Raw genomic sequence first — 14,939 nt, forward strand, 5'->3', positions numbered from 1 at the left:
GCATACTCTGCTGTGTCAGTTTTCACATGTAGAATCAGCTTTCTCAAGAGATTACTTATATAATATTGTAAATTCTTAGGAGATGAATATGTAACATTAAAAAGCCCCATTTCACAGAATCTTTCATAAATATATATGGGCAGAGAACTGTGGCAGCACTCAAGTACCAAATAAAGGGTATTTTTTCTAAAAGCTTTTAATTTTACTTCACTTTTACCTCTCTGAACTCAGAGGGACAATGACTTCATAGGTAACTGGAGCAGTTCCTAAATTAATAAATTCTAAAACCACAAGAGACCATGTCATCTGACATCGTCCATAACAGAGACCAAAAATCCCACCAGCACTTCCTGCAGCTCCTACTGAAAGGAAAGCATGTAAGTTTAGAAATCTTATTTTTAAAAAAATATGCCCATCCCATAAGCATTTGGTGTTTATCTGGTTGATGAACTTGTTTAAAACATCCAGGGAAGCTTTTGAAGGGCTTTTCCTTTTCAGTTTTTATTGAAATGAGAAAGGGCAAATTTTATATTCAAAGGGCTTAAAGTGCTGCTAAAGGTCTGTCTTTAAATTCCCTAAAGTTTAGGCAGTTTAGGGAGAAGGATGATGACTCTCCTGCTCTGCTTCATGTTTACAGAGTACAACAGCCTGCAAAGAGCACTACTCTCTAAACAGTGTTGAAATAGGCTGTGATACCTGACTGTAAAGGGGTGAGCTAAGGACAGAATATTTGCCTTTGAATTTTAGGTGTTCAGATTTTTTGTTTGCTTTGGTCACCTTTAGTCAATTTACTCGCTCTGAAATAATTTTCCTGCTCTACCTTCTAAAATCGCTTTTTTTCTCCCCCCCTTTTTTTTTTTACCCTTCATTGACAAGTTATGTTCTTAATCAATATTCATGAAGAAAAAATAATGCAGGGGAAAACTCTGTAACTTGGTGGGCAAGGATCTAATTCAGGACTGGATGGAGGGAGCTCATTCCTGACACTGACTACACGGTCCCTGTGCTGCTCCAATACAGTCAAGCACTTGCAAAATTCAAAATTACCTGAGAAAACAGTTTAAGCATTTGATGGGGAATAGCATAGCATGGAATAACAAAGACTCAACCACTACATGCATATATTCCACCTTTTTTACATAAAAAATAATATAATTCTTATGGGCAGGATGAGGTTATTTAGGGATGATTTTTGTAAAATAAAATTATATAGAAAAATAAATGGTGTTGTATGCAAAAAACACAGTAAAAGCACCACAGATTTTATGCTGGGTAGTTTAACAATGTTTTTCCTGTGAAGATGGTATTTGTATTAGGTGGTTTCTGTTTGAAATACCTGCTTAGAACAGGGGGACAAATCAAAAAAACAAAGAACAACCCTGTCTAAGGCACAGAACTCCCTGCACTCCTCAGGGATGGAGAAGCAGTTAAAAGGGGAGGGCTGTGCAATTCCCTCCGCACTGACTGGAGACACAGACCCCGTCCAGAGAGAGGTTCCAAAAGGGTAACAAGTTCTTGCTGTGATTTTAAACTCTGTACAGGCAACGTCTGTGGCTCTTTTGATGAGTTAGAGAGATTCTGCTTCATGAAAAGAGCTGCTCCCCTCTGCCCAGAAGTTGCCGTGTGCTCGGTTCCGTGTCTCGCATGACACGGCTCTGCTCGGCAAGGACACCACCACACAGACTGCCAGCCATGAAGTTTCTCCTACTCTAAAACCCAGTTCAGGGAACACAGGATTGCTACAGATGCAAAACCTTAACATATGTGCGGGAAAGTGGATGTAAAGTCACCATTTAATTATATATATAGATTAAAATGCAACTGCAGCATTTTACAACAGCTGACATCCTGTTACCATAGTTATGGCTTTCTCTCTGAGACAGGGCTGGTGCTTTCATGTGCCCTCACTGAACGCATGTACAGACAAACATAGGGAATGAAAAAGATATTTGCATACCATGCAGTGCCAGTGCACAGAGAGCAAGCTCCGTGTGCTGGAATACAGCTCAGAGACTGCTAAGGAATTTTTCTCATTTTACAAATTGTTAGGACTCAGGGGTTTGCTAAAAATATTCTTTTGAAGCTTGTCTTGTCCTTGGCAAGTGTTCCAATTTATCCTCCCTTTAATGGTGTGAAACTGGGTTTTGTTAGGGCTGGGTACATGATCTCTGCTGCCTGGTGCTCAAAGGCAGGAGGAAAAAGCCTCTGATGCAGATACGTAAGAAGGGAAGAAAGAAGCAGCTTCTGATCTGGTTATTTCATGATCAAAATTGCTTGAAATGAACTTTGATCCAGTGGGTATTCTGGAGAATTACAGCTAACAAATAAACAAACCCAACGGGAAAAAAATGTTTAAAAAAATCCTTAGGGCTTTTCTTCCTTCCTCGGTTTCCACAGGCATCTTGTTTTCAGCGACAGCCTGATTTCAGGAAAAACTTTCCCAGCCATTGGACTGGGCCTCTCTGTTGTAGTAGGTTCTTGGCAGGAGGGACCAAGTCCTTCCATGCGTGGCTTGTACCGCACAGAGCACCTGGAGCGTAACAAGGGCTAAGTAATAATAATAACTGTCCGCTAACCACATCAATGTTTTAAGTATTTCACAAAAGTGGATAACTTGATTTGTAAATAAACTCCATTTCAGGAATATTTCATAAACATCCTGTGCTAAGTCGGTGCCTGGGGTAATATAGATTTCCATCCATATTCATCTCTGCACAGGAATTCCCGGGAGTTGCTGGGGGTTGCGGCAGCTCAGGCTTTCATGGTAATTTCATTGCTTTTTGTTGTTGTTGTTGTTGTTGTTTAAATCGTGATACAAACGCTGTAATGACCCCGCGGACGGGCAGCGTTAATTGTGGCTGTGGCTGCGCGGGGCCGCGCTCGGGGCGGGGCGGGGGCGGGTCTCGAACCCGTAGCCCGGGAGCGGCGGGGGCAGCGGGGCCGCACCGCCCTCCGCGGTGCGACAGCGCCATCTACCGGCGGCGCGGCCACAGAGCCATGTCGCGGGGGATGGATGTCGCGGGGGATGGATGTCGCGAGCTGCCGGTTGCCGGCACACGCGTTTGTCTTGTTTTCCCGCTCAGTAATTGTGTTTGTCACCGTCTTGCTCTTTATTATTCCTGCACTTGGTCTCAGTCCTTAGCCCGAGGATCAAACCGTTTAAAAATCCGTGTTTATTCGCCCCCCAAAGCGTGGGAATCGGCTCGTGGAGCGCGGGGATCCCCAGTTCCACAGGGCGGGTACTGGAACCGGACCTGCCCCGAGGAGGCAGAGCCCAGGTGCCTACGGGACACCACTCTGCTGCCGGGGGGGGGGATGAAATGCAGATCCGAACGATGGTGTTTGTACTCATGGCCAGAAAACGCTTTTTGTTTCAACCGATTTGCTGCTGGAACATCCCGTCAGTGTAACTGGTTTGGTTTTAGTTCTGCCGTGGACTGGGGTGATGGAGCAAGTAAAATCTCAGTGATTTCACAGGCGGGGTTTCATTCTGGCTAACAACGCTTTGGCTGTTGGGTTTATTTTAGAGCACCCGGTTCTCCAGGGTCACCAGTCTGACAGCCAGCAATCACCACGGCATGAGGTTGTGCTGAGTAGGCATCCTGTTGTCCCCAGCTGTTCACGCTGGCGACAGCTGGAAATCTCCAGGCAGTCCCTCAGACGTGGGGGGATCCTCAAATCAGCTCCCTGTGGAGCAGCACCACCAAACCCGCGGAGCGCCCCTGGCCCGGCGAGCACAGCCCACCTGGCTTGCCTACTGTGTGCTTTGGCTTTGTAGCTGCAATGAGCCAGACCTAAAGCATCTCTGCCTGGAAACCCCTGGCTAAAGCAGCTATCGAGAGCCTTGCTTCTGATTTAATGTGACATCAGGGCTGAGAAACAATATTATCCCAGTGTTTTGCTGCAGCAGTGAAGCCACGATCGGCTGTGATTGGTATTTAAAACACCCCTGCTGAAAGCGTGGTATGGCTCACTCAAAGAGCTACTCCTGCAAGGAATGATGTTAAGGTATTTTCTCTTGAGTATAATTGATCTGTATCTCTGTTTTCAGATGTAACAAAAGCTGCTCTGAGTTGCTGGAGCTTTGAATGTTGTAATTTGCACTTTAGGAGTTCACGCTGGGGGGAAAGTGTTCCAGCTATTTGGTTATCATTTGGTTACCCTGCCTCACTGGATTTTTGTGGTTCTTTCTGTATAGATTTTCCCTGCAGTTCTGCTGCCTGCCCTTTCTAGAGAGAAAGCTATTTTAAATATTTTCAGTTTTTAAAGGGAATGTTTGGTGTTCATGAAATAAGAGCAAAGTATCTTCTGGGAACAGAAAATACAAAACAATGGACGGCTCTTGGTTTTTTTGCTTTTTGCTTCTTGTTTTTTATCTCTTTTTTTGTGGAAATGTTCTTTTTAATACATTAATTACATTTTGGGATGGATAGGACAACAGCATGGGCTTTTTGGAGGAAAGAATATCAGTCTTTGGGGTTTTACACTGAAGGGGCAACAGAATGGGGCTTGCAGATTTCCACCATAGCTCTGTTATTTCCTGACTGAAAATTGATAATGAAATCTTTATTCTATTTCTAATGGAAATAAAGCAGTTCTGGGGCTGCTGTGTGGGCATTGGAGCCTGGCAAGGAATTCTGGGAAGAAAGTGCAACTCTGTGTAAACTTGTTGATCTTCCTTGCACTGAGACCTGCAGACCTTGGGCTGTGGCTCTCTCTTCCTCTGGGAGCAGAAATCATCTGGAATGACTCCTGTTGGAGTAACTTGAGCTGGCCAGAGGTGAGGCTTTCCTAAGCCCCAGAGTTTCTCCAGAGAGATGATAAAAGATGTGTGTTGCTTGAAAGTGGCCGGTGGCTTTCAGAAGGCTCTGGCTGGACTTCCCATCTGCCTGATTGTGAACCAGCCTCACCCCACATAGGCTGAATTTTTTGATTAATGTTTTGGTTTTATTCTAAAGGTGAAGTAAATATAAGACCTTTTCTTGTGCAGGCCCTTTCAGTCCAGGCTCTAGGACTAAATTTTGCCCAGAGCTTTGCTCTATTCAATCCTCAGACGAGATGCACAGACCCCTGCAAGAGAAAGCACAGAGCTGAGCGAGGATTGAAGTCCTTCCAGCTCCATCAGAGTTTTGCCTGGCTAAGGACGTAGGCATTTTGCTACAAATGAATTCAGTTTAGTTTTCACCCAGAGAATGCTGCAAACTCCCCAGAAAGATAGATTTAATTTTTTTTCCTCGCTAACACAATCACAAAATAATACAAACTTCTCCCCACAAAGTGTTGATTGTTCTATAATGAAATCGTAAGTAATTTTGTAGTCGCTTTGGGGGAAAAGCAAAAACTGTTCTTAGCACCTGCTGTATGATATCACAAAGCTACGGCTCATAATGATTCTAATACATGAAGGCAGTTGCATAATATCATCATATTACAGTTTGTATGAGAAAAAAAAAATCACGGACAAGAGATTGCCAGTAGAAACTCTTCATGAACGCTATTTTTTTACTCATTGCTGTTCCTCTGTCTCGAAATATCTTTGCATTTTCCTTGTCAGAGTCTGTCGGTTTCATTGGTGGAAATAACAGCCAGCAAATAATGAAGAGGGAAGGAAAAAAATCACCATGTTTAAAAAAAAATGCATTTTTCTATAGAAGCTAATGTTCTATAAAGAGATGCAAAAGGAAGAGAAAAAGATACTAGATAGCACAGCTGCATTGAATTGCAAGACAGCTGGAATTTTTCAATGTAACCAGATTTTAGATGAGTTTTCTTTTCATTTCTCTATAATAAGATCTTTGTAAACTACAGTCCTAAACAAAATCTTCTTGGTGATGATGAAAATAGGGAAGAGCAGTGCTGGTTGTGCTCTGTGTGTGTGACAGTCAAAATATGGGGCCAGATCCTTTAGAGCTACAAACCTGTGTCAGCAAAGCCACGCAGTTTTCACTGGTTGCAGAGCTGCCTTGCTGCAGGCCCTGAGGTGTAAGAATTGCAGCATCCAAAGGGATATTGCCTAGTGGTCAGGATGCCCTAAATGCCCTTAGCTGAATGGATTAGAATGAAAGAAATTTCAGGCAGAGCCTCTAATAAGACTTCAAGCTGAATCAGAATTTGCCCTGGAAAATCCTGGGCAGCACATACCACAGCAGCTACTCCAGCCTTGGAAGAAATCCAAGATGCCTCTGCCTCACGCCCAGACTCTCAGTCTGACCTCTGTGAGTGATAAATAGTGAGTTCACATTTCCCCCTGATCCCTCCTGAACCTGCCCCCTTGCAGAGGGCTCGGCGTAGGAGGGGTCAGGGCCCTCGTGGGCATGCAAAGGTGTGATAAAAGGAGAGAAGTTCTTGTGCTCTCTCTCCCTTGCTCCCTTCCTCATTACATTCACACAGGTCAGCCTTGTCTGACTCTTCAGCAGACAGAAGAGCAAGAGGCATTTCAAGCGATAGTTCCTGTTCTGCCACCTGCCTGCCATGTGCTCTTTAGCAACTTTCCTCATCTCTGTCAGTCTGCTGAGCTATGGAACACAGTGCAAGCACAGCCTCACAGAAGAATACAAATCCTCAAGCCATTCAATATCTCATGGAAAAGTCAGTGTATTCAAATATTTTGGCTACCTTAATACACAGAACTTGCCAAAAGTAAAACCCCATGAATTTTGGTTTGAGGAGGTTTTTTAATGCACCTTAGTGAGACAAAAAGCACTGCTGGTTTTCTGCAGCTGGAAGGGTAGGCTCTTGGCATTCTCTGCTATATCCTAACAACATCTTCCTTTGAGCTAGAAATCAGTGCTGTATTCATTTTTCTGTTGTGGTTACTTTAAATTCTTAAACTGGATCAGAACCAATGCTTTTTCTTGTGGCAGCAGGGGGGTGATTTAGTTAATGCTGGGCTCGGGTGCCAAATCATGAGTTCCAACTTATTCCTATCAGTGGCCATCCATCACCAAACTTGGGGGAGTGAGGCAGAAATATAAGCACACTGACAATTTGCCAGAATGATTTAAGACCTGGCATTTAAGAGTTCCTGTTGTAGTTGTTCTTTTGACATGTCTCCTAATTTGCTCCCATCTTGAACACACTCACTACTTTAAGACTTAAACAATCTTCATCTGGGAATGGAACTCAGCAGCAGGAACAGAGGGGCCTTATCCAAGGGTAAGGTTGCACAAGGGCAGAGAAACCTCCTGACTTCTGCGTCATCAGCAAACATAAATGTGCCTCTGGTAATGCTGTTCTATTGGCTTTGCCTCTCACATGGGAGGAGAAGGCAAAAAGCAATATGCATTATTGATCAGAATGTGCAGGTGAATGAAGATAGACAAGGGTAGGTCACAACTTTATTAACTCCATGTAGCCAGCACTTGCACAGATCCAAGGCTGAGTTGTGCTATCTGGATATCCTGGATCACAAAGAACAGAGATCCACAGACCCACCCACTTCTCTGAATCCTTCACCACCAGCTGTGGACATGGTACCAGGAAGAGAGTGTGCCTACAAAGACATCAAGACTTCCTTGGTGCCATAGGACAGATTCCGGCAGCAATATCCAAGGCTGTCTGTGTGGTGGGAGCCAGTCTCTCCCCCATCAGTCATAAAACAAGAGCCATGACTGATCTAAAGTGCTGGGACAAGAGATGTACACTTGTCTCTTGTGAACATAGTGGTGGATCAGCTGCCAGCTCTCCCTTACCCTTCCCACACACACTGGTGTTACCTGCTGGTAACTCACACTGTCCCATTACCATTTTGGCTGCTGGCTTTTCTTGTGTCCCAAACATCCTTTCTGTGCTCTCCTGTGTCAGTGACACCATAGGAACATGAAAGTCAAGAAACACAAAAGCTGCAGAAAATCTGAACACAACCAAGGTGGAGCAAGTGCTGTTTAAGCAGAGTGCAGGGTACTACAGTGAAGTCACAGATACCCTCTCAGTGTAGTGCCAGTGTAGACTGAGTCTGTGAATCCTCTGGATGGTGTTTAATTGCTTCTGAATAGATTGTAGCTTTCTGAGATTCATTTGCTCTTCACTATGAATCACTGAAACATTTTCATGGTCACAAATGTTCACAGCAAAACTGTTCAGAGAAGTCTTTGATAGGCAGAAATCCAAGAGGGTTATTTTGGTTTTCAGGATGCAAGAGGTTTTCTCCTCTGTTGCAAGGTTTTCCCCTCTCTCACATTAGTGTGACATTATGACATCAGTCTGACAGAAATTAAATTAGTCTATGCTGTTCTCAAAGGTTTTAAATTAAGATTGGTGTCACCAGCAGCATCCTTGAAGAGTTGCAAGGAAAACCAAACATGGATGCATGGTTAGAGTAGAACAGAACTTAGGATCAATAAGTTTACATCTTGGATGAAAATCTAAACAGATTTACACGTAATGGATGTGTGCACATCTGTGTGTATGACCAGCATCTTTTAGGATTGAAGTACATGAAGACTGACCTGTGTGTTTTCCAGAGTTATTCACCATTTCTCCTTAGTTTTTCATTGCATCTTTCATGATTAGATGGATAGTGGGACTCAATTTTTTGAGTAAGAATGCACACAAGTTGGCATCTGCTTTACCATTAATTTACTCCTGCATTTGCTCAGAATTTTGTAGAGCTGATGTTTGAAGCATTCCCACTGTTCAACACTCTAGATGTAGAAAGCAAATAAAAAAGGAATAGAAATGCTCTCATGGAAACTGTTAGGCTGTATCTACTTGGCTCTTCTCAGCACTGAGGATTTGAAAATTTCTGCTAAATTTTGAGTAGATTTGACATGACATCATTGCTACCAAATAAATTTGGAGCATGGCATCCCAAGAATATGTAAATGAAAGTACTAGATTTAGAGCCTGTGTTTGCTCCTTCCAAGTAACAGAACTTGCATGAATATTGAAAAAAATGCAGTTTGGATGTAAGGTACAGGGGAATATATAGAGGAAGGCCACATCAGGCTGATGTGGCCCAGTGCTCTGGCTCCAAAGAGCTTTGATAATGACTTAGTATGAAATAGTGAGCTGTGCTTTGGTGAAGCATTTTCTTCCTGAGCCAGCCAGCAGTAACCTTGTCCTAGAAAACATGAGGATGTGCAACTTGTAAACATCCACTCTTCCTTTTGAGACGCAATTTTAAGTGAGGGAAATGCTACTCAAATGCCCTTGAAAATCTTCAAGAACCACTCTTGCAACATCTTTTTAGTTTTGTTTGTTCTTTCATTCCATATCTATACATATGATTCTGCCTGTTGGTCCAAAAGGCTCAATATGACAGTAACAACAAATGAACTTTCTTTCAAAATTTCTTCTTTAATTTAAGCCATTTTTTTCACAGGAAAATATCAACCCAAAAAAAAAGCTATATTCCAAGCCCATTTGAAAGGTTGATAGAACTAATAGGGAAATGGTTTGTATTTATTTTTAAAGCAACCCCCCTGAGTATCACATTTTGTCAAAGCTAAGTGAAACCCTGCAAGTGTCTAGTTTATGTCTGTACCCAGTCATGATGCCTGAGCAGGTTTTAAGGTCTCAGCCTGCCAAAGACTGACATACACACTTAACTTTATGCACTGGAATCTTTCCCTGACTTTACGCAGACATCTCTGTGGGATCAAGGCTGGTATTTGTGTGGATTCATTAACGGTTTCTCGTGCATCTCTGTTATGCAGCCAATTCTGCTTCTGTTGTGGTGGATTTTGCTAATTGGTTACTAGGTTATTAATTGGTTACTAGGTAAGCAAAGACTCTCTCTGTAAAGAATATGGAAAAAAATGGGAGATGAAAGTGATGGAAGAACAAAATAAGAGAAAGAACAGACTTATTTTGAGATGGAGACTGAATCCATTTGCCTTAGAGTCAATGACAGGACAGTTCCACCAACACTATTCTCTGGACAAAACTGACTTGTTTCTCACTATATGCCAACAAATTCCTGCTACACATCACTTCTCTTCCTTTTCCTGTCTCCTGGCATCTAATAGTCACGTTATGTCCCATAAAAACACACAACAACAAATACAAAACACATCACGAAGCAAAAGCTGTCTCCATACAATACGTTTATCCCAGGATGTATCAGTGACAGCTCCAGAGCAGAAATTTACAGGCAGTTTGAGGTGCTATCAGCATGCCAGGACTAAAAAGGGACCAAATGAGCCACGGTGTGAAGGAGAAGATGTCAGCCCAGACACAGCACACAATATGCCTGGGATAAAGAAACAATGCAGAAAGCAGCAGTGGGTAACAGATGAGGTATTAGGCCTAGCGGGGAGAAGACAAGGGCTTAAATCAAAAAGACATCCTGATGAGACTGGATGTAAGCTGAGCACACAAGCCTCCAACGAGGGATATGAGAGGTGGTTAGAGGAAACACTGCAGGAATTCATCCATAGTGAGCAGAGCAGGAGTTGGAGCAACAGGACGGGCGAGGTGGATGCAGAGGGAGTTTTCAGCACTGTCAAGGAAATTGGCCCAACGCTCCCTCCCGGAGGCAGTGTCATCAGGGCAGCACATGGCAAACATAAAGGAAAAGAAAGAAGGAAAGTAGTGGAAAAGAGAGACAGGAATATTTTAAGAATCTTAGCTTTTGCTAAGTTTCAGAAGGGCTCTGTGAACAATCTGGGATTTCAAGCTGAATCTTTGGAGCCAGTGCAGGCCATAAGCTCATCTCCCACATTCATATTTTTATAATTTCTTCTGATGATGTAATGTGAAAAGATTTTTATATTTAAAATATATAAAATATTTATCCTATTAACACGATGCAAAATAGTCAATAATTTACATATATTTACATCCAATGTTCATTTATAGGCAGACAAATATAAATTTATCAGTGTGTGTGCATATGGCTGTAACATATGATTAATACACTGTCAGCATAATCTAACAGCTCAGAACCATCAGTTGTGCAAATAGTCCTTTCTAGCCGTGTTTCCTACTGCTATTTAACCTTTCTCCTTCACTTCCTCCCTCCTTTCACAGTCTGTCTAACCCACCCTCGCTTCAGTAGCCTGCCTTAAATTAGCAGGCAAGGTCTGTGCAGTAGCCACTCTTTTTATACATATTTCACAATGCCTAAAACATGAAGGCATCTCTTCTCTGAGGCTTTTGGATACAAGAGGATTAGAAATTAACAGAAATGTTCCTTTCTCCCAGCAGCCTTAATATGCAACTAATTAAAAGGAGCCCTCCAGAGTAACACTCTTGATTCACTGTCCAGCCTTAGGTATTAAATAGCTTCATGTCCCATTCCTGGCACACCAAAAGTCCTTTTTGATCTAGGACTCTGTCACATCTTCTTCATGTCCACCAGAACAAGCGCTTGGCCTTATCATGCAGCACCCGCAATGGCCAAAGCAGATTGTCCCATCACACATTCACCCAGTGGGGAGCCTGGTCACAGAGGAACAGCAGCTGCCCCAAATAACTTCCCAGATCTCTTAGCTGGAAAGGAGCTGAGCTGTCAAAGTCCAGCCCCGACTATCCACTGTAGGGGTTCTGTTTTCAATAAGCCTTCCCAAGCATGGAAGATTAGGTTTGTTCCTGGAGCAGGGATGTCCAGCATACACATGAGTAATGGCTGTATCATTGCAGTGCTGACTTGCATTTCATGATACAATATATTTTCCATGCTTTATGGCCCAATCCTGAATTTTGTATTTGATGTGAGTGATTCTTCATCCTCAGGATAGTCCTGTTGACTTCACAGGACTCCCTGGACTCCCCACAAAAGTGAAGTTTATAGTCTCACTCATGTTTCTCCTTTATGGCCCAAAGGACCGAGCTGACCTTCCAGGGGTTCTGTGCTGTTGTGAGCAAAGCAGTTGTTTTTCCTCTGGTTTTGTCTCAGGATACTTGTTCTCTCCCAGCAGCTCTGAAGTAGACAAGGCACTTATGGTATGCACTAAACACTTCCAGACTGCCTTAGCCAGGGACAGACACCTGTCTTATTTCACACATTCTGCTTCCTGAAACCCCTACTTGGATTTACACCCTGGGAAATTGCTCAATTTATGGAGGCTTAATTTCCCTCCCTTTGGTGCCCTATCCCTGTGTTTTGTCCAGCGTGTGAGAACTGAAATGCTACTGCAGTGTGTTTCTGTCAGCCACTGTTTTGTTGGTGACCAGGTAACAAACCCACCACCATCAAATGCCCAGACCCTGCTTCGGTTCATTCCTGTTAATGAATTCCTTGCACATCACCATGTTGAAAGCCGTAGACCTCTCTAGATCTGACCCCTCATTCCAAGGAATTAAAATATTAAACTGAGAATGTGTAAGAAACTAGAGGGATGCCAGCCCTCCATCCTCCACTTCACTTGCTGTCTCCATTTCTTGATACTCTCAGTATGGCTTTGTCTTTTCTATCCATAGATAGGTTTGTTCTAGTGACATATCAAATGATCAGGCTTCTTTCCTCAAAATCAATCCTGAGCTGTCATTAGGAGAAAAAAAAAAAGAAAACTAAATGCTTCAAGTTTTCATCAGAAAAGTATTTGATAAAAATAAGGTGGTTTTGTTTCCTGTGAAACACATTGTTCACTAAACTTGCCTTTATTTGAAAAATCAGGTTTCCATCAAAAATGTTTCCATCAGAGAGTTTTTCTCTCAGGCTTTTATTCAGTGTGCAGCCCTGCTAACAGTTACTGAGGTGCAACATCTGTTGACTTCAGTCAAAGTTGCACCCCAGTAATTGAAAGCAGAATTGGGTCTGTTCTTTGTAAGGTGTGTTGAATGGACAAAATCTTGCATTGACTGAAGTGTTAGTCTTAGCAGTAAGTGATCCTCTAATTTAATCCTCCACTCTATTCACATCTCAGATACAAAATGTTTAATAAACTGAAGCTTAATGGTAAGGCTGAGTTACCCACCAGCATATTTCTCAGCCAAAATTGTAGAGTAAACTACTCTCAATAGTAGGTTTATGTTACTGTTTACATTACTGGGTAAAACCTAAATTGGAGTTTTTATGTATTATGTGTTACTTATATAATGCACTATGTAAGTAGCTTTATTTTCTCAGCTTCCTCAGTTTTAATGTTGGATGTTTCTTGACTGTACTTATTAGTGGTAAATTATAATGGCTATTTTTTTTCTTTTATACATTTCATATATCCATGCAAACTGATTTTGCATCCATTGTGTATCCCATTCCTGAGATACAAAAAAAAGGATCTCCCCAAACCTGTAATTTTAGGGGGCTCTGGTACCACTTCACTTAGATCCCAGACATACTTTATCATTTCTGGACTCAAACTCACCTTTCATATGTCTCATACCACACAGAACAAGTCTTACTTTTATATTTGTATGTTGTTTTTTCCCCACCAGATGAAGTTAACATATTCAACATATGATTTTTTTTAAATGACCGTGTATATACTGTTTAATTATACATTTAAATTTAAATTACACTTTTATTTGTGTGCTAATGACTGTATCCTTTCTTGTGGTTCTTTTGGCCTTAACTGGTTTTGTCCTTGCTGCAAAAATTTGCTGATCAATAGAGTTTCAGCTCCTACTCCGACTTTTTTGCTGCTAAGAAATTTTATATATAAAATGTTCCTCTGTAACAAAAAAATTTTATGAATTTATCTCCTCTGGGAAATACTCAGAAATAAAATTGAAAAGTTACTTGCACTATATTTGCAGCCAGCACCTGATATCACAAATGTCTGCAAGTCAGGAAAACCCACTGAAATACTTTTGCAGAATAACCCATTAAAGTTTGCATAGAGGAGGAAAATACAATCATATATCAATTTTTATGAAATTATATAATTTTTGTTCTTACTTTTTAAAATTTTGGCATGAATAGAAAATTTCTCAATGAATTGCAAATTTATTGAATGTTTAAATAACTTCTGTTTAAGTGAAACTACTTTGTTTTGGAGCTCCAAAAATCTTATGCCTAAAAGACATATTTAAATAAAAGCAAAGCTGTGGTCTCATTATATGCCAAAAATATTTATGTATAATGTTTAAGCCAAATTAGTGGTGTTACTCAGGAGAATTAAATTTTATAAGCATCTGAAACATGATGCCTTTGTGTTTTGTACTTAGATTTTGCCAACAGCAGTTTTGCACCAGTCCAATGAGAGGCCTCACCGTTAATGACATTTGAAATTAAGCAAACAAAATATTTATTATCTACTTCATTATAAATTTTAATCACCAGCTGTAACAGCATAGATATTCACAGGTGTTTTTAAAAGTCCTGACCTGTTTTAAATCAGTGATGAAAAATATTCATATCATTCTAATGATCTTTTCTTTAAATTCCTCCAACAAGTTGTTTCTCTGAGGAGCTGATTCCCAAAATGTCTGTAACACAATTCTACTGGAGCCCACTGTGTTACCCCAACTATTATCTGGGCTTTTAAAATCTTGCATCAATAGGCAAACACACAAGTCTAATGTGCAGAATTCATGTTGTGGTGTTAATACTGGTAGAAAAAAATGTAGGTGGTACAATAGCATGGAACAATTCCCTGAATCATTTAAAGCTGATTAAATTGTGTTGATCAATCATTCTAAATAACAGAGGAGGAACAAGACGCAATATTGTGAGCAATGAGGATGGGGCATAATTTTTCAGCAAGAAAAGCTTTCCTGGCTTAGCATGAAAATATAATGTGCTAACAGAGTCTTAAAATCAATATAGCATGAATTAGCAGTCAGCAGAGAACAGCCAGATGACAAGGGGAATATGATTCATTTCTTCGAATGACTAAGATCTCAGGCAGCTCGTTGAGTGGAATATTTGGAGACTGTGAATAGAGTTAAAAGAAATTCCTTTAATTTGATCTGGAAGTGTGTTTATGACAGACGTAAAGCACTTGAATTCTACCGAGGATTTCCTCTTGTGCAGCCTTCCTGACGCTGCTCTTTGCAGCTCTTTGAGTGCTGAGCCAGGAGAGCCAGTCCTCTTGCACCTTAATGCATGGAAA

The sequence above is a fragment of the Pithys albifrons genome, chromosome 13 (assembly GCF_047495875.1).
Source record: "Pithys albifrons albifrons isolate INPA30051 chromosome 13, PitAlb_v1, whole genome shotgun sequence".
In the NCBI taxonomy this organism is placed as follows: Eukaryota; Metazoa; Chordata; class Aves; order Passeriformes; family Thamnophilidae; genus Pithys; species Pithys albifrons.